General features: G+C 50.4%; 1 protein-coding gene across 1 annotated transcript in view; it reads right to left on the bottom strand.

Moving 5' to 3' along the window:
• The window catches only part of PPP1R16B (protein phosphatase 1 regulatory subunit 16B), a 119181-nt gene extending 103837 nt beyond the window's left edge, over window positions 1–15344 (bottom strand). Inside the window, exon 1 of the mRNA XM_051846107.3 lies at window positions 15210–15344. The gene's annotated coding sequence lies outside the window, so the exon portion shown is untranslated. The remainder of the gene's footprint in view (window positions 1–15209) is intronic.
• Window positions 15345–23549: the final 8205 nt, after the last annotated feature.

The following is a 23549-nucleotide window of genomic DNA, read 5'->3' on the forward strand; positions in this document are numbered from 1 at the left end:
GCCGCCCGTCTTTGATCTCCAGCCAAGGTTCCTCCGCTTTGATTCCCCGCTTGGGTGTGCAGAACTCCAAGCAAACCTCTGCTTCCCTCTCACCAGCTGTGCTTCCTCTGAACACAGTACGTTCTCCAAAAGCCGTAGTTCCATCTTAGGAGAGCGACGTTACTATCACAATTGAATTTATCGCCTTGTGCTAAAACAGGTTCACTTTGTTCATCACTCGGGCTATGCTCACATATCTGTGACCCTAACATTAGATCACTCCTCTTATCACTGTCACCAGCAAATTACTGAACACTCTGTTTCATGCCTGATATCACCAATGAAAAACTAGTTTCAGGGATTTTAATCGGCCAATTTCTGATAATTCGCTTTTATTTTAGCCAATATATAAATATGTATTGCCATCTACTATGCAGCAGGCAGTAAAGCAGGGTGAGAAACCCTTAATGAAAAAAAAAATTAAAAAAACAAACAAACAAACAAACTATTGACCAGAGAGTTTCTATTCCCAGTAATGGCAGAGCAGCTCTTCTTGGACCAGCCTTCCCACTTGTCCTATTATGAACTCAGAACAGCTACGGAGAGACACTAGATCTGTTCCATCACAAGCAGGCAGAAACTAGGAGTCAACACTTAAAAGAAAAAAAAATTGTACTAGGTGACTTTCATGTCTGTACAGCTTTTTACCTGAGGGAAGAGCCCAGTCAGTGCTGTTCATGGTGGCTAAAACTCAAGCAGAAAATTTCTCTTTTCTTACTTGAGGAATCAGACAGAGTTCAGGTAAGCACAGCTGGAGTGTAAAGAGAGATAGTCCAGAAAAAGAGTCGCAGAACAGAAGCCCGGGGCCCCTGCATGATGCAGGCACGGGGAAGACCCCAAGCCACCCCACGAAGGCTAAATGAACTGAACAAAGATTTCAGGGCTGCCTACCCAAGGGTTGGAGTTTCAGTTGGTCAAATTAATTGCCTGAATGTAAAAAAATCCAGAGACAAAGTCTCATTCACAGCACTCAGGATGCAATCCAAAACTACTAGACAAATTAAAACAAATAGAGAAAAAGTGATCAATGGAAACTGATCGTAAGATAACCCAGGTGTTGGAATTAATAGGTAAAGATTTTCAAGCAGCTGTCATACTGTATTCAGTGATGTAAAGGAAATTATTCTTGCAATAAATGAGCATAAAAGGACATCTCAGCTGCAGCCCAGAAACTATAAGAGAGAAAAAAAGAGCCAAAAAGATTAACCAATTCAGCAAAATCCTCACCAGCTCCGTCTTCTGCATCCATGTGAGTTGTACTTCTCATTAGACACAGTTATACAGTTCTATTATTAGTTTTATTAACCGTTTTTTACACTTGATCTTAGCCAAAAGGCTGAGAAGTGATTTTTTAACCATTTTTACTATCATCTTCCAGTGCTAGGTTTTGGGAAAGGCTTGGGAGCAAAAATATGATGCAAAATCTTAAACTGTGCTCCTGAAGACCAGACCCTCTCCTCTGACAATGCCTACATGGACGCCTACTCATGTTTCCCATCACTCTCAGGTCTTAAATTAGAAAAAGAGTTTGAAGTTTGACCATGGCCTCATGGCCTCTTTCCAGAGCTTTGCGCTGCTTCAGATTAGCTTCCAGATCACTCCTGATAGAGCTATTTGCCCCACATAAAGAATACAGGAATGAAAGGCAGCCTGTCAGGTTTGGTACACCTGAATATTCTCTCTCCATAGCAAAACATCTCCCATTGGCTGATTAACCAAATCAGGTCTAACTAATGGAGTAGCCACCACATGGAGTAAACAGGGAGGCACTCACCATCATAACATCTCTTTCTCCAGGCCCACTAATCAATGTTTCACTTTTTCAAAATCTATCAGGAAAGGATCTCAAACTTGCCTATACATTGGGATCACTTGGGAATCCTGGGAATACACATTAAGACCACAGATATCCACTATATATCCAAGACCCCTACAGCTGCCAAAATGACTACATGTTTAAAAAAGACAGAAAATGCCAACTGTTGGCAAGAATGCCTATTTCCTGAATCAGCATGTAAATTGGTAGGACTACTTTTTTAAAACTGCTCAGCAATATCTTGCAAAATTGAGCAAGTGCATGCTTATACCCCAGCAGTGTCATTCCTGGGTACCAGTATAAGCCCAAAAGAAATTTTCATATACATTCACTAAGAGGCATTTACAGCAATGTGAATAACACCATGAGAGATCCAAAGTATAAACCATCCAAAATGCCCACTGACAGTATGTGGGAAAAAACATGGTATAGTCACACAATGTAATATTGTGTACCAATGAGAATGAATAATATACAGTTATACCCAATAATCTGGATGCCTCCCTCCAAAAATGTTAACCAAAATAAGCCAGACAAAAATGCATACTGTATAATTCTGTTTATGTAAAATTCAAAAATAGGCAAGACTAACCATATTGTTATGCATCAGGAGAGTGGCTTCAATGTGGGGAGGGGTAACTAGAAAGAGACACGGGGGCGCATCTGGGATGCTGGAACCTTCTGATTCTTGAAAAGGATACGAATGCCTTGGGATGTTCATTTGGAAAAAAATCACTCACTTGGAATTTATATCATTTCTTATTTATGTAATTTTTATTAAAGAATTATTAACATTTAAAAAGAAAATACTGATCTGCACCTGCATAGAAGACCCAGAAGAAGCTCCTGGCTCCTGGCTTTGGACCAGCCCAGCTCCGGCCATTGCAGTCATTTGGGGACTGAACCAGTGGATGGAAGACCTTTCTCTCTGTCTCTCCCTCTTTCTGTCTATAACCCTACCTGTAAAATAAACTAAAAATAAAAAAATGCTGATGTCTGGGTCCCACCTCTGCAGATGTTGGTTTAATTGCTCTGGGGTGCAGCCAGAAGGGTGGATCCAATGGGCACCCAAGATCCGCTGTGCCAACACCTGGCACCCTTCTTCCTATTTCTTAGATCAGAAAGTGGTGCTGTTTCTCCAAAAAGTCTAGGGTTGGATGTTTTCTGTAACATGCAAGCAGTACAGATGCTGCTAATCAGCATTTCATTGAAAAAATAAAAAGGCTCCTTATCAAACTGTATTGAATACTTACTGCTAGAGATGAGCGAAGGGCTTTCTCTACACCGTCTCACTTAATCCTCACAAAAAGAAAGGTGCTTGCAGCTCCATTTTACAGAAGGGTAAACTAAAGCTCAGTAGGCTTAAGTAATTGCCCAAGGTCACACAATCAGAAAGCAATAGGGCTAGGATTCAAACCCCTTATTCTAACAGTACAAACCATCCGGCATCTGGCCTTGATATTCTAGCTTTATCTCTGGCCATCTTACCTCTCTCCTCACACCCCACATATTAAATACCCAATTTTCCATCTACACTGAACAGGCTTGATGGAATCACATCTCCATAATGCTACCTACCCATCATTTGCTAAGATTCAACTATGTGCCAGGTATTATGCATAATTGACTTTAATCTCCACAATGAGTTTTAACAACAGGTACTGTTGCCCCCATTAATTAGATTAGGAGAGGAAAGCTTATCTTGACGTGCCAGGTCTAGGATTTGAATCCAGATTCACCTGCCACAAAACCCATGCAGTTTTCACTATACCACACTCCCCTCCTCACCTTCACACATGTTGTTCCCTAGGGTGGCAATACCCTGCTTTGTCTCCACCTGGAAAATTCTACCTTGTTCTCTGAGTACTGGCTCAAGCACTGTAATAACATTTATCATCTCGTAAGAGCTTTCCAGTGACTGTGTGCAGCACTTGACTTGCTGTGCCTCATTTCAACAATATTGTCTCAGCACTCTTTGTATTCCCTCTGAGTCCTTCTTTCTCTGCCCTGGGCCAGATGAGTTTCTTTCTTCTCCCTAGTTCCAAGGCCTTTGGCCACTTCTCCGTCATGGTACTCAGCACTCTATTGAGGGTTGACTAGTTGTTGGTTTCAGATCTGCCTCTTCCTTTTGACTGAGTGCTCTTGGAGGACAAGGGATACATGTCATATACTGTTACATCCCCTCACAGAGCCGCCCAGCACATGGTAGGTAACCAACAAGTGGGAAAAAGACAGGCGAGTGGGAGACCAAGAGCCCAGAAATGCACTAATATTATTCCATCCTTTCAGGAATAGTCCTTTGGCTTGGAATAAACAAAATAGACCTGGATGACGGAGACAGAGGGCGGGTCAAGCAAGACACAGACAAGTCTTTGATGCCCTCTCACCCAATCTGTGCATCTGCTCTACAGCACACCGCCTTGTCACCCCTGGGGTAAACAGCCCCCTGTTTGTCACCAACATCTGTGAGCACAAAGCTCACGGATTTTTAAAGCCAGCCTTCTGCTACCTTGCTCCACTCTTTCTGGACAAATGGACAGCTCTGTCCAGGGGTGAGTGGTCCGTATTCAGAGCCAGCTGACAGCTCAGCTGGGTTTTGCACAGGCTCCCACAAAGAAATCCCTTTAGCAAACACAGAAACCACCAGCGACTGTTTGGAAGCGTCTCATCCCTAAGTTCCCACCTCTGCTGCTGCCCTCACTGGGGGAAGCTGCATGGTTTGCCCGCTTCTAACCCAAGCGTCTCCCTCCTGCTGGCATCTCACCCCAGGACACGGTGCATCCTGCATTTTTGTACGCACTTGAGATGCTCACACAGGTCGAGTTTATCGAATCAAAGCTTGCTTAGCTCACGCATTCCTCTGGCACCACCGGGACCAGCCTGTTTTTCTCCCGTTTTCTTCAGCCACATGTCTGCCGGCTCCAGGACAGGGGATCAACCTGAGGGCAGAGCTGCTGTGATTTCATTTTATATCTCTAATTCCAAGCATAAGGCTAGCTAACATGTAGTTCTTGCATATTTAACAATCTTTCTCTAGGCATGGTCCAAAGGGTCATAAAATTTAAATCACCGCAGACGCTGACTTAGAAATGTTCTACTTTATATAGTTTGAGCATCCTTAATCTAAATATCCAAAATCCAAAACGCTCAAAAATCTGCAACTTTCTGAGTACTACTTACGTGGCACAAATGGGAAAGTCCACACCCAACCTACGTGATGGGTGGCATCAAACAGCAGGTATACTACAGACCCTGGTATGAAATTCCCTTCAGGCTAGGGGTATTAGGTATATATGAAACACATGTGAATTCTCTCCAAGACATTTCATTATGTATTGCAAACTCCCTAGATCCAAAATAACTCAAAACACTTCTGGTCCTAAGTGTTTTGAACAAGGGATATTCAACCTATATGTATCAGACTGGCACAAACTAAAGGCACAGGCCAGCATTGTGGCATAGAGGATTAAGCTACAGCCTGGGACATCAGCATCCTCTATGGGCACAAGTTTGAGTCCTGGCTGCTCCACTTCAGATCCAGCTCCCTGCTAATGCTCCTGGGAAAGCAGCAGAAGGTGGCCCAAGTGTTTGGGCCCCTGCTACCCACATGGGAAACCCAGATAGAGTTCCTGGCTCCTGGCTTTGGCCATTGCAGCCATTTGGGGAGTGAACCAGTACATGGATGATATTTCTTCTCTGACTCTCCCCATCTCTCTGTAACTTTGCCTTTCAAATAAATAAATAAAGTCTGGAAAAAAAAAAAAAAACAACTAAAGTCACTTAATACTCAGTGGTAGAGGAGGAGTGGGGAAAAGCACTCAGATATACTGTTGATTAAATAAACTGACCTCTTGGGAAGACAATTTGACAATGTTTATCACAGCTCAAAGTGAAAGAAATTTCCTTATGAGGCCGGCGCCGTGGCTCAATAGGCTAATCCTCCACCTTGCGGCGCCGGCACACCGGGTTCTAGTCCCGGTCGGGGCGCCGGATTCTGTCCCGGTTGCCCCTCTTCCAGGCCAGCTCTCTGCTATGGCCAGGGAGTGCAGTGGAGGATGGCCCAGGTGCTTGGGCCCTGCACCCCATGGGAGACCAGGAAAAGCACCTGGCTCCTGGCTCCTGCCATCGGATCAGCGCGGTGCGCCGGCTGCAGCGGCGGCCATTGGAGGGTGAACCAACGGCAAAGGAAGACCTTTCTCTCTCTGTCTCTCTCTCTCACTGTCCACTCTGCCTGTCAAAAAAAAAAAAAAAGAAATTTCCTTATGGTAAATTACTTGTTTACAAAGACAGACACTATTGCATTTTACCTCCATTACAGGAAAAAGATGGAGACAATCTTTTTTTTTTTTTTTTTTTTTGACAGGCAGAGTGGACAGTGAGAGAGAGAGACAGAGAGAAAGGTCTTCCTTTGCCGTTGGTTCACCCTCCAATGGCTGCCACGACCAGCGCGCTGCGCTGATCCGATGGCAGGAGCCAGGTGCTTCTCCTGGTCTCCCATGGGGTGCAGGGCCCAAGCACTTGGGCCATCCTCCACTGCACTCCCTGGCCACAGCAGAGAGCTGGCCTGGAAGAGGGGCAACCGGGACAGAATCCGGCACCCCGACCGGGACTAGAACCCAGTGTGCTGGCGCCGGTAGGCGGAGGATTAGCCTAGTGAGCCGCAGCACCAGTCTGATGGAGACAATCTTAAGCACCTGCAAGGTTCTAGAAAATAAGAAATGCTGAGGTTTTTTTTTTTTTTTTTTAAGATTTATTTTTATTTATTTGAGAGAGAGAGAGAAAGGAGAGAGAGAGATCTTCCATCTGCTGGGTCACTCCCCAGATGACTGCCAATGGCCAGAGCTGAGGAGCCAGGAGCTTCTTCCAGGTGTCCCCCACAGGTACAGGGGCCCAAGGACGTGGGCCGTTTTCTACTGCTTTCCCAGGCCATAGCAGAGAGCAGGATTGGAAGTGGAGCAGCCAGGACTTGAACAGGAGCCCATGTGGCATGCCAGCTCTGCAGGCCAGGTTTTCAACCCGCTGCACCACAGTGCTAGCCCCTAAGGTTTTTATCATTGGAATATCACGTAGCCTTACAGACCCAGATGTGTGTGTGTGTGTGTGTGTGTGTGTGGTATGTGCTTGGATAAATTAGCTGAAAACAGGAAGTCTCAGAAGAGTATTGTACATGTGTGCTAAAAAGAAGAAATGATAAACAAGTAAATGAATGAGTTTGCACACATATCAGAAATTTATGTAGAGGGAGGGACTTGTGGTGTAGCAGCTAAGCCTAGTTGGGATACCTGCATCTCACACTGGGGAGCTAGCTCCACTGCTGATTCTGGATTCCTGCTAATGTGCACCCCAGGAGGCAGGGGTGATGGCTCAAGCATTTTTGTCCCTGCCACCCGCGTGGGAGAATTGGATGGATTTCTTGTATCCTGGCTTTGCCTAGCCCAGCCCTAGCTATTGGAGGCCTTGAAAGATGTGAGTACATAAAGCATTTAAAGATTTCTTCTGCCAAAAACCAGATGATGGCTGGTGAAGGTGGTGGAGGAAATTTCACTTTCCATTTTCCACACTTCTGTACTGTTTTGGAACTTATTACGCATTTGGATTCTTTTTGTAATTAAAAAGTATAAAATAGAGCAATAAGAAAGAAGCTTGGTTTTACATGTAAAAGAAGGAAACAAATGATCATTTGGTGAAAATCTTCCCTACTTCTTCCTCTCCGCCCAGTCAGTCAGTCGACAAGAGGGCCAAGGATGGCAAGAGTTCTAGAAAGGAGCACGAAGATGAGGAAAGTATCCAGGAAGCTCTAAGGGTCAAGAAGGGGAAAGTGTCTGCATGTGTACCTCTTAACTGCTCTTGGATGACAGGCAGCAAAGTCATCTCTGATTGAGACACTTCACCAAAACATTCTGAGAACTCACCAGGCCGGCACGGATCCTGGAGCCTTTAACCAATGCCAAGAAGCAAAGGCTACGAATGCCAGGTAAGTTATGGACACAAGTGAACAAAACACACCCCAGCCCCTGGGGACACAAAGGCAAGGTGCTCTGCTCATCTGTCTCCTTTGCTCAGGAGCTCCCACTGCAGGGGCTGACCTTAAAGTTCTACCTGCAAGCAGTGGCTAGATGCTTCATCAAATCATCTCATGCCATTAGCCTTATTTCACACCGGGAGAAAATGAGGCTCTGTAAAAATATGCAAATAACTTCCTTAAGGTTGCAGTGAGTGGTGGAGGTAGGAATCAGACCCTTGACTGCAAAGCCAGCCTAGCTGGAGGAAAGACTAGAAAAAGGCACTCGCTCAGAGTAGGGACAGCCCCGTGGAGCAAAGGCTGCATTTTGTGCAAAGAGAGTACAATGATTCAGTGCAAGGACATTAAAGTCAGGTGTCCTGGATTCAAATCCTGACTCTGCCATTTTACTGCATGACCTTGGGCAAGTTATTAAAACTCTCTATGCCTCACTTTCCCAAGCAGTAAAATTAGGGTTGCAATGATGCTGCCTCCTAGAGTTAGGAGGATAAAAGAGTTAAACGGTGCTCGTAATGAAGGCAGAGTGCTAACAGTTATTATTAACATTAGAAGGTGCCCTTCCCTCTAGGCAGATGCAACCCTGCCGGGTGCAGAGCTTGGCAAGTGGAGCGTGGGCTGGGTTTCAGCCCCTCCTTTAGCCAGGTGCCATCAGGCAGTACACGACGCTACAACCTCACATGGGTCCTGCTGAGCAATTAGCCTGCACAGGCTGCCAATTCTTCCTCCCACCCTCCCCGCCACCAGCCTGGCTGTGAATCAGAATCACCTGGCACACTTTTCATGCACAGATTCCCAAGACCTCACCTTTGCTGATTCTAATGCAGGTGGGCTGGGTGGAGGACCCAGGGATCTGTATTTTTTAACAAGCCCCAGGTGACCAGATGACCCGGGAACAGTGTGTTCCTGGACACTTGTTTTGGGCGGCAATAGAGGCCGATCACATGTTGTTCTCACTGTTGGAGTTGCTCCTTGTGTCCAAGCATCCTGTCTTGTGCCTGGGCCCAGGCCTGGGCACACAGAGGAAGCCACAGTAAGTATCTGTGTTGACACAAGGCCGCAGCAGCGGAGCAGGTGGCTGTGCACACAGGCACAACAGGGTGAATCTGCTTCTGTGCTTGACTGGGCTACACCAAGGACCCCTCACCTATAGACTTGGGGTTACCTACACCCTTGCTGCACAGAGTTCACAACCCAGCAGGATCTTACCCCCAGGGAGCTGGTTAGGGTTCAGAAGCTGGGACCCTGCCTACTCAGTCAAATTCTGATTTTTTCTTTGCAGGAACCCCAAGGTGACTCACATGCAAATGTGAGGCATACGCTGTAGACCCCTCTCCTCCACATACAAATCAGCCTTAAGCAGGTTCACATCTAACCTGCTCAGACACCCGCTGGGGCCCACCTTCTCCCTCAGACTCCTACAGAGACCTGGAAAAACCACACTGTCCTTTCGACAGCCTGTCCATGGCTCAGGGTGGACTTCTGCTTTAATGAGTTCTTTATTTCCAAGCACACATTAAAATAAGCCTTCCCAATAAACTGAAAAAGACAACCCCGACCTCTCTAATTCTGGGGTGCAAAGCACACCCTTCTTTTTATACAGAGTCGTGACCCCTGCTTCCCTGCCCAACGCCATCCAAAGACATCAAACGGCCCAAAGAAAACAAGCGAGGCCTTCCTGTTGGCCAGGCTTCAAGTTATCAGGCAGATTTCACACTCTAGCTTGACCTCATTAATCCAGGGCCTATCACATTGCTCTAAATGTCGGTGGAAAAACAGCCATTCAGTGGGTTTCCTTCATTCCAACAGAAAGGGAAAAAACAGGAAGCTGACAGCAGCTGCGCCCCAGCTCAGCAAGTCCCAGGGGCTCAGATGACCGGGCATTTCTCATCAGCACCTAGGTCGCCTGGCCCCATCTCCTTGTCCAGATAAAGGTGGGTCCCCGATCTACATGAGCACAAGGCACCCACGATTATGGCCACAATTCAGATCATTCGGGCCCCAAACCCCTGCTTGGGAAGGCAGCTAGAGTGGTGGGTCTGAATCGTTTTGGCCTGCATTACCAAATGGCCATTCACCATTCCGGTTCATCCAGATTTCTTCTGCTGCCCATTCAGAGCGTCCTGCAAGCCAAACCTCTGAGACTCCAGGGGACGCAAGGCCTTCCAAGTGCTCATTCATTCTTTTAATGCATATTGATTGTCTCCCGCGTGCTGAGCCTCATGCTGAGCAACTGGGGACACAGAGCTGAATGGATTCGACACAGTCACTGGCCTAATGGGGCCAACAGTCCAGTGTGGCCTTTCTTGGCGTCAGGCACTATTGACATAGGGATCAGATATTTTTGGTTGTGGGGGATTTGCTCTGCGTAATAGGACATTTAGAAGCACCTGGGGTCTCTACCCACTACATGTCAGTAGTTCCCCACTCTGGGCCCCCCATCCAAGTCCTGACAGCCAAAAACATCTCTAGACATTGCCAAGTATCCAAACTACTCCTGATTGAGAACCACAGGCCTAGCAGATGAGACAGAAGACTAGAAGAACAAAGACTACAAACAACCACATAATAAAAATTGTAAGTACTGTGGAGGAAGATCTGGTGCTATGATATCAATATTATCTACAACTTGGAAGCCAGGCATTTTACATAGGATTACAAATCCTATGACAACAAAGACCTATAAATCCATATTTGCAGGAGAAAAAAAGGATACTCAAGGAAGTGAAAAAAAAAAAAGTCAGTGGAAAGCAGTACCAAGATTTGAACCCTGGCCCCAAACTTTGTCCCCATGGAAAAGGAACGCTGAGCCTTTGTTTGGGCGTCTTCTGAGACAGGGAGGGTCTGTGGTCATGTGATCCTCTGCCCAGCCATCCTAAAAGCCTCATTCCTTCCTAGGGCCACGGTGGGGCTCAACGACCACCTGTCACGTCAGTCACACTGCAAACTGCCTGCATCAGTGCACGGCCATGGGACGCTGGACGGCTGAGGAATGCCACTCTGGGTTCTGGGGCAGCCAAAGCACGTGCAACCCAAGAATTTCCCAAAAACCAGGGCATAGCACACCTCACTGTGGCCCGTGTCTGAGGTACCTGCTGCCCAGCACTCAGGGGAACACAGGTGGGAGAAGATGGTCTTTTGGCAGTCAGTGTTAGGTACTGGCAAAGCGTAGCAAGGAGGTGGTACAAGATAGCACATGGCCACTCTGCAGACCCCCACAACGGAACGCAAGTTCCTGCCACTTAGGAGCTGCACGCCCGTTAGCAAGTCGTCTCACTGTGCCTCAGTTTCCCCCTCTGGGCAATGGAGGATAAGTATATCCACTTCAGTGGCTTGGTGTGAGGATGCAATGGCAGTGCAAGCAAAGGCCTGAGATAGTGACCTGCGGCACCCATATCATAGTCAGAAAGGGAGTCAGGTCATGACACTTCTTTCATCCACAACCTCTTCCTTTAAATGAGAAACTGAGTCTCAAGAAGGAAGAAACAGGTGCAGAGGTGGGCAAAGCATCTCAGGAAGGAGTAGCAGCCCTCCAAGCTTCCTATGTAAAACGAAGAGGGAGGGACACAGCAGACACTGGCACATCAGGACAGCCAGTCCTTCCTCCTGCACAAAAGTTAATCCTGAACTTCACTGGGCATTACGATCAGAGCCAGGCCTCCTCAGAGAGCCACCCCCTGACAAGGATAAAGGGTGCCTGCTTCGGGTCAGCAAGTGTTCGGTCATTCAGGGCCCCCGGCAAGGTGGCCTTTGCCTCCTGCCCCGGCCTCGTCGGCACTGTGCTGACGGCACCCCAGCTGCGTCTGCTACCCACCGTCCAAAGACACTGAGCGCTCCCAGGCCTCTGTGCCTTTGCACACACCCTCCTGCCTGCTCAGGCTGCCCACCCCTCTATCTCCCACCACCAGGAAAATTTCGTGGAAGGGCTTAAATGTGCTCCCAAAGCAAATGCTGCCCACCTGTTATTGGCAATGATAGATATAATAATAGCAGCACACATCTGTGAGCACTTATTAATATCTCGAAGGCCCTCAGCTGACTTCTTTACCCACACGGTTTCCCTTTTCTCTCCACCACCCCTGTCGGTAGGTGGCTTGTCTGTGTGAGAGGTGGGACATCTGTCCATCATCACCCAGCTATGAGGTGGCAGCCTCAAGGTTCAAACCTGGGTCAGCCTGAGCCCACCTGTTCACACATGCTCTTCACTTCCTCTTCTCTGCTGCAGCTTTGGCCCCACGCGGCCTTGTTTTCGACCTCTAGGCCTGCCTTGTCCCACCGAGTGGGAACCCTGACATACTGCCTTATTCAGCTCGAAATCCCTTGCAAAGCACAAGGTCAGGACTGGCGTAAGCATCTGTGGAATGAACTGATGAAGCCTGAAAGTGGTGTTCACAGACTCCCTGGGGACAGGCCCATGCTGGACTCAAACTCCCCCAAGAGAAGCCTAAGTCCCCTACCCCCGGGAGACAGGAGGGGGGGCTCTCTGTCCTAACACCCAGAGGCAGGCGAGACAGGGTCTAACTCCCCTGAACTAGAGCAGACGGGACCTTTGAGAGTCAGCTGCAGAGGAGGAAATGGCGGTGACGGTGACAGTCACCATTTCCTGCATGCCGACCTGCACCAGGCGCTGTGCTAAGCACTTTCTATGTGTTGTGGTCTCACGGGCTCCTCACGACCCTAGGAAGCTAACATGACTGATTCTCATTTTACAAAAGAGAAGACTGGGGCTCAGAGAGAGTAACTGACACAGAATCACTGAGCTTTCACATGTAGAGCTAGAATTTAAACTGGACGTGTCTGGCTGCCTTGCTCTTCATATCGTAGCTTTCTGGAAGAGGCCAGAAGCCCAAGCACCCCCTGAAGTTCAGTTTCTTAGATGTGCTTGCGACAAAGGAGGCTGTCCTGCTGTGTGCTGGAAGAACACCAGCTGGACCCCACTGTCCAACAAACGCTTCAGAGTCCTGGGTGCAGGGCAGAGGGGTAATGGAGGGCAGTGAGACTGGGCGGGGGACAGTTGTTGAGTGTCCGAGCCTGACACCAGAGTCCGGGTGTGTGTCTCCTGCAACGTGCAGACCAGGCTGCTCAGAGAAAATTCACTCAGGGTGTGGGTTTGGGAAGAGCTTGGGTCCTAGTTCCTGGCCGCACCATAAAGGTTCTACAGGCAGGCTCCAGCCTTAGGGAAAACCGCCCATGGTTCTGGCTCCCCAAAAGGCTTAACAGCCAGATTAGAATTTAACCTCCACTCCAGCCCCAATGAGCAGAGAGAGCAAAGTCTGAGCTTTGCCTCCAAGGGGAAGAGCAGCAGAGCAGCAGGATGCCCCCGGCCCTGACACCTGAACCACAGAGCCACAGTAGCTGGAAGCCCAGAGAAAGGAAAGAAGGATTGAGGGGTCTTCTTGCAGGAAGACTCCAGAGCCCAAGGAGATCCAGGATCAGGGGTGGGGGGCACCTTGGAGTAGACCCCAACTGGCAAGATGGTAAAGTAGAAAGTACAGCATGCTGGGGACTAAGGAGAGAAGATGGTGGGAGAGGAGTGGGGGGGGGGGGTGAGCAGGCAGCCCCCATGGCCTCCTTGCAAGCCGGCTGGGCATGACAGAGCTGAGGGGGAAGATGTGGAAACACTCCCAGGCCCTGCTTCTAGAATCGCCCACCAGGGCTCCACTTGTGCACCTGTATAACGGAGACACGCCCCACTGAAAACCAGCGCTGAAGGGGGCTGGCATTTACCTAGCAGTGCTCACCCTCCAGTGCTCCCAGGCGCAGTGCAACGAACACGAAGCCTCACACCCAGCTTCCCCACGACCTGGTCATCAGCCCCGTCTTAGGGGGCAGCCGCAGCTCTCGAGGCCCAGTGTCTGGCTCTCAGCTAAGCAGCTGCTTGAGCGCCAGCCTGGGACGAGGCTTCCAGACCCAGGGTTTTCTCTGGGGCTTCCCCAGCCGCAGGAAATGGCAGGGCACCCGGGGAAGCACGCCGCGGGCCGAGGCGGCCAGCGGCAACCCCCTCCAGACAGAGCCCTGCAGGAAGGGCGCCTGGTACCGCAGGGCCCCGGATCCTGCACAGAGGGCGATTCAGAGGCGGCACCTGGAGCTCAGGGCCGCCCAGAGCTGGTGGGCGCTTCTGACAGCTAGAACAGGGGCCCATTATGTGCAGTGCAATCACATGGGCGCGCAAGCAGCTCGGTTTTCGGTTCTGAGAAGCGCCGGTGCAGCAGCATCTCTCTCCCTCCGCTCCCGGGCGGCCCGGAGCGCCAGGTCCCAGGCCTGGCCCGCGGCGGCGGCGCTCCGCTGGGCTGCCGGGAGGACCACATTCAAAGCTCGCCCAGCCCAGTGATCGGCCTGGGAACTGGGCGCTGCATGGTCGGCGGTTCCAGCGTAGCCGCAGGCCGCCCGCGGAGGAGAAAGCGGAGGAAAGGAGTCCACACCAGGAAAGGAGGCGGGCAGCCAGCGCCTCCGGCTCCTGGCTCCCTGCTCCCAGCCCCAGGCGGTCTGGGTAGCTCAGCCAGAGCGCTCCGGGTGACCTTGGTGGGGGACCCCCTGTTTGCGACCTCTCTGGGGCGGGCTGCGCGGTTTCTACACATCCTAGGCGCTCGGGGGCGCTCCTTCCAGACGAAGTCGATGAGCGGGACTCGCGAGGAGAGGAGCGCTCCCAGCGCGGGGTACCCAGCAGCCCGCGCACGGCGGCCCCAGGGAGAGGCCGGGCGCACCTATCTCGGGGAACTCCCCTGCGCCAGGGTCGCCCCGGGCTGGCGGTCACTGTCAGCAGGATCCCGCAGCGGGGCGGGTCTGCAGGCAGGGGTACCTGCCCTGGGGACCCTTCTCGCCAGGCCAGGAGCGTGCCATGCGCTCTGCCTCTGCCTGAGGCGACCAAGCGCCGCCACGCGAGGGGGCGGCACCCCGGTGCCCAGAGACTGGGCGCGGGGGGCGGGGCGGGGTGATGCTCTGTGGCTCGGGCGGCGGGCACTGCGCCCCCCGGCAGACTGCGGCCCGAGTCCAGAACCGCCCAAGTACCACTGCTCCCCACCCCAAGATCGGGCCACAACATCCCCAGCCAACAACCTGCCAATACGCCCCCTGCCTCGGCCTTGTCACCGGAGCTCGAGACCCGGGAGAACGCCCCCACCCCATCAAGGCTCTCTCGCCCCGCGCTCTCGGTACCCGCCTTTCCAGCGCCCCCACTCCCTAGTTACCTTAAGCTCAACGACCCTTGGCCAAAGCGCCCCGCGCCTCCTCCCCCAGCCGGGTTAGAGGCTGGGATCAGCTCCCTCCCAGACCCTCGCCGCCCGCGCTGTCACGCCGCAGAGCGCAAGAAGCGAGGCGGCGCCGCTGGGAACTCACCCGTTCTCCCGAGCCGTGCCCCCGGCGGCTCCCGGCCCTGGCTCTGCCCGTCGGTTCCTGAGCCGCAGCTGCTCGTGCGGCTACAGAGCCAGCTCTGCTCGGTCCGGAGCCTCCGCGCCGCCCCTCGGCTCCTCCCCCAAGGCGGGGCCTGGGCTCGCGGGAAGGGGGACGGGCACGCGCCACCCGGCTAGCCGGAGAGCCGGGGGAAGGGTCCCAGCGCCCTCGGGGTGGAGCACTCTCCCTTAAGCAGCTGGAAACTGCAAAAGGTTGGGGCGCGCCCGGGCTTGGGAAGTTTTTCTTCCGCTCCCCCCCATCCCCACCCGCACCCGGCAGGGACTGAGAGGAGGCGACGACCACATGCTCGCCCCCATTTTACAGATGGGCTTCGTGAAGGCCAGAGAGGCCAGGAGTCCAACCCCGCGCCGCCTGGGTCCCAAGGCTTCCCCGCTCGTCCGGGGGCCGGGCCAGGCCTTGCCCAGGTGGCAGGTCCGTGGGGGCGGGAACCCTGGCTCCAGAGCGTGCGGGCAGCGCTCTGTGCCGCAGATCCGCATCGTTTCCTCTTTCTGGGGAGAAGGGAGGTGAATCGAGGGCGGAAGGAAGTGGTCGCACCTCCGCAGGCCTCTGCCACTGTTAGAGAAATAGGCTGCCTCTAAGATTTCATGCTGAAAATGCAGAGGATATTCCCGCTGGCCTCTGTTGTCCCTGGGGCTGAAGACCCCTGCACCCTGGGCCTTTCTCTACAGGACAATGGGCTTCGCTGTCATTGAGTTGCTATTAAGAGTCACCGTCCCCTCCCTCCAGGAAGAGGAGAGAAAGTTAACAAACAAAAGAGAAAAACATCCCCAAACATTCTCTGGAATCCACACTGGCTGAACACTGACCCTAGAACAATAGGGTTCTCTTCTGCACAAAGGGCCTTGTTTCCTGAGCTTTCAGAGGCCCCCAGATTAGAGGCCTAGGAACCCAGGGCCCGCCAGCTGGGGGGTGGGGTGAGGGGCGGGGTGCAGACAAGGTTGAGGAGTTTGGGGATGGTTCCCAGTTAACTGGATTCCCAGCAGCCCCGTTTAGAGAACTCATGGTGGTGTTGTGTGGAGGCTGGCGGTTTCCACCGGAGGTCACTGAGTCCCAGTTTGCTGAGGACACTCAATGACCTTCCATGGAGGAGCCAAAACCGGTGGGTTGGGTTTGTCCCAGGCCCCCAGACTCCACCCTTAAGCCTCTGAAAGTCCCCCCTCATTTGACTCCTAGTTCCCGCCCAGGTCATTAATAATCCAGTTGTGAACGACACTGTTTCAGCAGGTGCAGTTAGAGCAGAGCAGGTGGGGGAAGACTTAAAGTGATATTTAAAATCACCCAAGGGGACCATTGTTCCCTGCAGCAAGCTTCCATTGCTTTATGATGGAGAACTGTGGGCTGAGAGGGACTCCAACTCTCCAAGGTGTAACTTGGAGCTGTAATCCTGAAATGAAGTTCTCAAGGCAGACGGGGCAATCTCCCAAACCCCCACGGTGTGCTTTTCCATTCACGTCTCTCACGGTGTCAGATACCAAAAGTTAAAATACTAGTGTGCCCAGAATAATCTGGATGATTCACACTTCCTGATTGCAAAGTTACTAAGCACCATAACCAAGAGAGTATGGCAGGGGTGTAAGGATGGGCCATGCATTAAAGCAGAGTCCAGACCTAAACCCCTACATCTGCAGCCAATCAGTTGCAAAATCAGTTGATTTTCAGCAAGAGTGCCAAAACAATTAAGTGGGAAAAGACTGATCTTTTCAGCAAATGATGCTGCGACAACTGAGTTATCAGCATGCAAAAGAACGAAGCTGAACTCCTTACCTCACACCATATACAAAATTAACCCACAAGGAATCGGACTCAAATGTTAGAACTCAAACTGTTAACACTTCCAAAAGGGAAACATAGCATAAATCACTGTGGCCTTGGATTAAAGAATGGTCTTTCAGAATGAAACCTAAAGCATAAGCAACAAAGGGCAAAACAGGTAAACTGGACTTTATTAAAACATGTGTGCTTCAAAGAACAACACTAAGAGAGTGAAAAAATAACTGTTGCAGGCTGAATTTCCTTCCTTCCAAATTTGCATGTTGGAGTTGGAGCCCCAGTACCTCACAGTGTAACCACTGTCAGAGATGAGGTCTTTAAAGAGGTGACTCCATTGGATGGAGATCCTTAGGGGGGTCCCTAACCTATTGTGACTAGTGTCCTTCTGAGAAGAGACACCAGGCGTGTGCCACACAGGGGGAAGACCATGTTAAGACACAGGGCAAAGACAGACATCTCCATGCCAAGAAGAGAGACCTCAGGAAAAACCAACCCTGCCAAGTACTAGTTAATGCACTAGTATACCCAGAATAAACTGGATGACTCACACGTCCTGGTTTCAAAAGTTACTAAGAAGCTAGGTCATCTCAGACTTGTAGCCTGCAGACTGTGAGGAATACCAGTTGGTGGTATTTTGTTATGGCAGCCTTGGCAAACCACTACAATAACCCACAGAATGGGAAACAATATTTGCAAATCAAATACCTGATGGGGGGCTTGTATCTAGAACATGTGAAGAATCCTTACAACTCAGTAATAATACATAAAGAAAAGGTCAATAGATCTAAATAGACCTCTCTCTAAGTAGATACACAAATGACCAATACGCATATGAAAAGAGACTCAGCATTATTAGCCATCAGGGAAAAGCAAACCAAAACTATAAGGAGATACTTCACACCCACTTAGAGTGGCTATAATCACAGACAGGCAATAGCAAGTGTTGGCAAGGAAGTAGACACTGGAACTCTCTTACATGGCTGATAGCAATACAGAATAGTGCAGCTAACTTCAAAAAAGTCTGACATTTCCTCAAAATACCAAACATAGAGTTACAGGTGATCCAGCAACTCTACTCCACGTATATACTCAAGAGAAACAAAAACACATGTCTACAGGAACACTTGCTCACAAAAGTTCACAGTGGAGCCATTCACTATAGTAGAAGAGTAGAAACAACACAAATGTCCATCAAACGAGGAAGGATAAGTAAAATGTGGGGTATCTATCCAACCAACATTATTATATTATATAATATATATATTATTATAAAGGAGTGAAGTACTGATACATGCTACAGTTGGGGGGGGGTGAACTTTGAAAACACAGAGTAAGAAGCAAGTTCCAAGGTCACACACTGTATGATTCCATTTGTGTGCAGTGTCCAGAACAGGCAAATCCACGGAGACAGAGGGCAGATCAGAAGTCATCTAGAGCTGGGAGAGCGTTGTTGCGGGCAAACGGGGGGCACTGTTTTTGGGGTGAGAGAAATGTTGTAAAATTGTGGTGATGAATCGCACCACTATCAAAATGTAAAAAAAAAAAAAAAAAACACTGAATAGCATAAATTTAAATGGGGTAAATTGTATGGTATGCTAATTATGTTTCTACAAAGTTTTTACAAAAATAAATTTTACTCTGACCCTTGGAGGAAAAAAAAAAAAAAAGACACTTGCTGTGTCACCAAACCTATCTTTTCTGTCCCCAGGCAGGAAAGCCCCTCCCATCTGTGGTACCACCTATGATAAGATATTAAGATACAGCCCAAGGTCAATGAGTATTCTGAGAGGCTATGGGGAATGTTTGAGGACCTGAAGACAACACATAAAACATAAAACACTGACATTTATAAATACTAAATTAGATGTCTATGTAATTTTAGGTCAATTAATCAGCCCATGAATACATGCAAATTACAGAGAAACTAGAATTCAGGTGAATTACAGGCACATCCTAGAAACAAATGGCTGACTACGAAAAATGAGCTAATTCCAGCCACAAAAGGGATTTATTCTAGAGGCTTTTGGATCCAGTGGATCCTACTGTCAGCTAGTGAGCAGGTGTGGGGCTGCCTGCATGCATGCATGCATTCATTCATTCATTCATTCATTCAACACTCAGTGTGGTGCCTGGCCCAGTGTAAGCCTTGCTAGGTGGCTCTTGTCTCAATGCTGATGCTGCTGGAGATGATGTTGGCTGTGGGCCAGGCAGGAAGTGCCGAGGCTGCAACGTGGGCGTGCATAAAGGGAGCCCAGAGGAGAAAGGCATGGCGGATAGGAGTCTTGGCCCTGCCATGAACCTGCTGGGTGGTCACTTCCTCTTGCAGAGTGTCTGTTTCCCAGTCTGTAAAAACTCCGATTGTACAATACTTGTGTGTGTTTGTATGTGTGCTCTTTTTTCCCACGTCCCAGCACTTTTGAAGGAAGTAACCTTGCTTGCTACCTCTTTTGTAAGCTCCCCCAAAAGCCATTTACACACTGGGGAAAACCCGTAAGTGTATGGTGGGAGCACCAGATATTTGGGGCTGGCAAGTTAGGATAAAGGTAACTGGGGCAGGGGTGAGGCAGGGGTGAGGCAGGGCTGGCCTGGTTTTCATTTTTATACTCAGTTTGTGAAGCCTCCTGCATGCAGGTCTCCATCTCAGCGGGACCCTGGAGCCCCTAAGGGAGCTCTAGAATGATCTGCCGCCTGCACTCTACTCCAGAAGGTTCCGATCGGTACCTTCTACTCTAAAAAAAAATTATTTATTTATTTGAAAGGCAGAATTACAGAGAGAGGGACAGATAGAGACGTTGATCTTTCATCTGTCCGTTCACACCCCAAATGGCTGCAACAGCCAGGGCTGGGGCCAGGCTGAAGCCAGGAGTCTGGAATTCCGCTGCTTTCCCAGGTGCACCAGCAGGGAGCTGGATCTGAAGTGGAGCAGCCAGGACTCTAACAGGTGCCTACATGGGATGCCAGCGTCTTTGGCAGAGGCGTAACGTGCTGTGTCACAATGTTGGCTCTGAGAGATTCACACATCAAAACATCTCCTCGGGTATGTTGAAAATGCAACTTCACTTCACTCAGCCCGAGTTCAGACCGCTGCCTCAATCCCTGGTTCTCAAACTTCATTGAGCACAGAACCATTTGGAGAAAATGGGGGAAGGGTGAGTATCAGAAATGCTGCTTCCCAGGCACGTCCTCGCACCCCTTTCTCTCTCTGTGGTTAGGAGGGAGCCTAGGAATATGTATGCTAACCCATGCCCGCAGCTGTCATGACAGCAATGCTCTTCGTATCCCTTACTTTGATTTAAATGGAGTTTCCCAAATTTCCTGAGAACACTCACAAGGGACACTTTTTTTTTTTTTTTGACAGGCAGAGTGGACAGTGAGAGAGAGAGACAGAGAGAAAGGTCTTCCTTTGCCGTTGGTTCACCCTCCAATGGCCGCCGCGGCCGGCGCGCTGCGGCCGGCGCACCGCGCTGATCCGATGGCAGGAGCCAGGAGCCAGGTGCTTCTCCTGGTCTCCCATGGGGTGCAGGGCCCAAGCACCTGGGCCATCCTCCACTGCACTCCCTGGCCACAGCAGAGGGCTGGCCTGGAAGGGGGGCAACAGGGACAGAATCCGGCGCCCCGACCGGGACTAGAACCCGGTGTGCCGGCGCCGCTAGGTGGAGGATTAGCCTAGTGAGCCGCGGCGCCGGCCACAAGGGACACTTATTAAAATACAAATTCCGGCCAGCGCCACGGCTCACTAGGCTAATCCTCCACCTAGCGGCGCCGGCACACCGGGTTCTAGTCCCGGTCAGGGCGCTGGATTCTGTCCCAGTTGCCCCCCTTCCAGGCCAGCTCTCTGCTGTGGCCAGGGAGTGCAGTGGAGGATGGCCCAAGTGCTTGGGCCCTGCACCCACATGGGAGACCAGGAGAAGCACCTGGCTCCTGGCTTCGGATCAGCGCGATGCGCACCAGCCACGGCGGCCATTAAAGGGTGAACCAACTGCAAAAGGAAGACCTTTCTCTCTGTCTCTCTCTCTCACTGTCCACTCTGCCTCTGCCTGTAAAAAAAAAAAAAAAAAAAAAAAAAATTCCATTTGCAACCATCAGTGTAGCAGAAGGGTGAGGGAGCAAGGGTTATCGACGAATGATATGCCCATGGAAGGAAGAGTTCGTTCGTGGGTAACAATATTCGGTCAACACGCCCATCACAGAGCATGCGCTCATTAAAAAGGTGGCCTGTACCCTGACAAGACACAGGTGCACCATTCTCCACCTCAGCCAAGTGCTCAGTCTCAGCATCACCCAGAGTGGGGCGACCTGACATTGTGCACCCCCGATGTGATGCAATGAGATGTCCTATGTCACCGTCTTGCCAAAAATACTTAACCTGATTTTAATCACGAGGAAAATTTAGACACATCTAGAATGTGGGGCATTTTACAAGCCTGGGCTCTCCTTTTAAAAGTTAGTATCATTTAGCTTTGCCAAGGTGGAGAGTTATTCTAGATAAAAAAGAGACAAAAGGGGAGCCACAAAAAATGCTTGTGGTCTATGCTCCTGGCCTGGATCCTGGGCTGAAAAAGTAAGAAACTGTGTGGAGCACTGGGAATTTAAATATCTGTACGATGGATGGCGTTCCTGCACTGACGGTCACATCCTTAGCTCTGCTAATGGTGTTGTGGTGATGGGGGCAAGATGCAGGCTGTGGACAGGGTGAGGGACAGAGAGGAAGCGAAAATGAGCAGAATGCTAACAACTGGTGAATCCAGAGGAAGGGGATTCGAGTGTTTCTTGCAATTTTCTTTCCATTTCTATGGGGATTTGATAGTTTTCAAAAAGAAAAAGAGGGAGCCTTCGTTGTGGCATAGCGGGTATAGCCACCACCAGCGATGCCAGCATCCCATACGGGTGCAGGTTTGTGTCCCGGCTGTTCCACTTCTGATCCAGCTCCCTGCGAATGGCCTGGGAAAGCAGCAAAGGATGGCAAGTACTTAGGCTCCTGCTACCCACGTGGGAGACCTGGAAGAAGCCCCTGACTCCTGGGTTTGGCCCTGCCCACCAGCCCTGGCTATTAACGGCCAGCTGGGGAGTGAACCAGCAGATGGAAGAGCACGCTCTCTCTCTCTCTCCCCTTCTCTCTGTGTAAGTCTTTCAAATAAATACATCCCACAACAACCAAAAAAATAAATAAATAAATAAAAAGAGGGGGAGGAAAAGCAGGTTCCTGGGCCTTTCACTTGGAGAATCTTACTCAGTGGAGCTGGGATGTGGCCCAACCCTGTGGTTTTTAAGGCGTGCTTTGATGAAGGAACCATCCTCGCCAGAATCATCCAAGGATGCCACACCTCCCCACCACCCAGCAGCCTGTGCCGCCCCCACCCTGAGGGCTTTAGACACCCCAGTGGGCATTATCAGTGCTGGGCCGTGTCCTGTTCCCTTGGCCTGTTCCCTCTTTCTCTGCCTTGTCCCCACCCTTCTTTCAGTTCCCAGTTCAAATGTTACTTCCTCTGAGGCTTCCAAGATCCCCCTCAGAACCCTCAGAATTGTGTCACACACAATTGTGACCATGAAATCAAGGTCTGCCGCCCCTTCCGGACAGTGCTATGGGCAGGATTTTGTCCACTCCCTGTCCTAAATGAAGATGTCGAAATCCTAAGCCCTATTCCCTAGGAATGCGACTGTGTTTGAAGACAGCATCTTTAAAAAGGCGACTCCAAGAAGATGAGTCTGGGTGGATGAGTTCTGATCCAACAGGACCAGCACCTGCAAGAACAAGAGTGGGAGAGACAGAGAAAGGACCCTGGAAGCCATTGCAAGGACACAGCCATCACGCAGTCAGGGAGAGAGGCAGCAGAGGAAAGCAGCTGACGACACCTTCATTGTGCATTTGCAGGCTGCAGAATCACTAGCGCCTGTCGTTTCAGTCCCCGGTCAGCGGCATTTCATGCCCACTGCCGCAGGACACTCGCACAGCCGGCACCGCATGGCGGGGACCAGGTCTGACAAAGCCTGGCACACAGGAGGGGAGTGTCAGGGATGTGTGGAGCGAATGCAGTGACCCCGCTGCATGGGGTTGTTAGAAGGGTCTAGACCAGCACAGGTGGCAAAGCTGTCTCTGCCAAGGGCCAAGGTCATCCCCAAGCCATACAAAATTATGAATCTAAAAATTAGTCTGCTGTGGATCTTTGGCCAGGCCAGAATGAATGATTTTGAAGGCTTTACATGCCCCCTGGGCCAGAAGTTCTCCACCCCTTTCACATTACGGTCCCAGCATGCACCGGGGCATCAGTGAACCACAGTTGGAGTGCAGAAAGGTGACAGGTTGGGAATTATAAACTGAGGCCTGGGCTTTCTTCCCTCTACTTTTGTTTAGCTCCTGCTGCCCCTGGCCCCTCTGCAGTTGTCACTCCTTGTCTCTGGTGGAGGACAAATACCATCTCTTGAAAAGAAAAGTCAGTCCTCCACTTCAGATGGCAAAATCAAGTCTGGAGCATCCACAGCCCGTGTGGCGGCCTA

The sequence above is a fragment of the Oryctolagus cuniculus genome, chromosome 11 (assembly GCF_051225735.1).
Source record: "Oryctolagus cuniculus isolate XC-2025 breed Fujian yellow rabbit chromosome 11, ASM5122573v1, whole genome shotgun sequence".
Lineage (NCBI taxonomy): Eukaryota > Metazoa > Chordata > Mammalia > Lagomorpha > Leporidae > Oryctolagus > Oryctolagus cuniculus.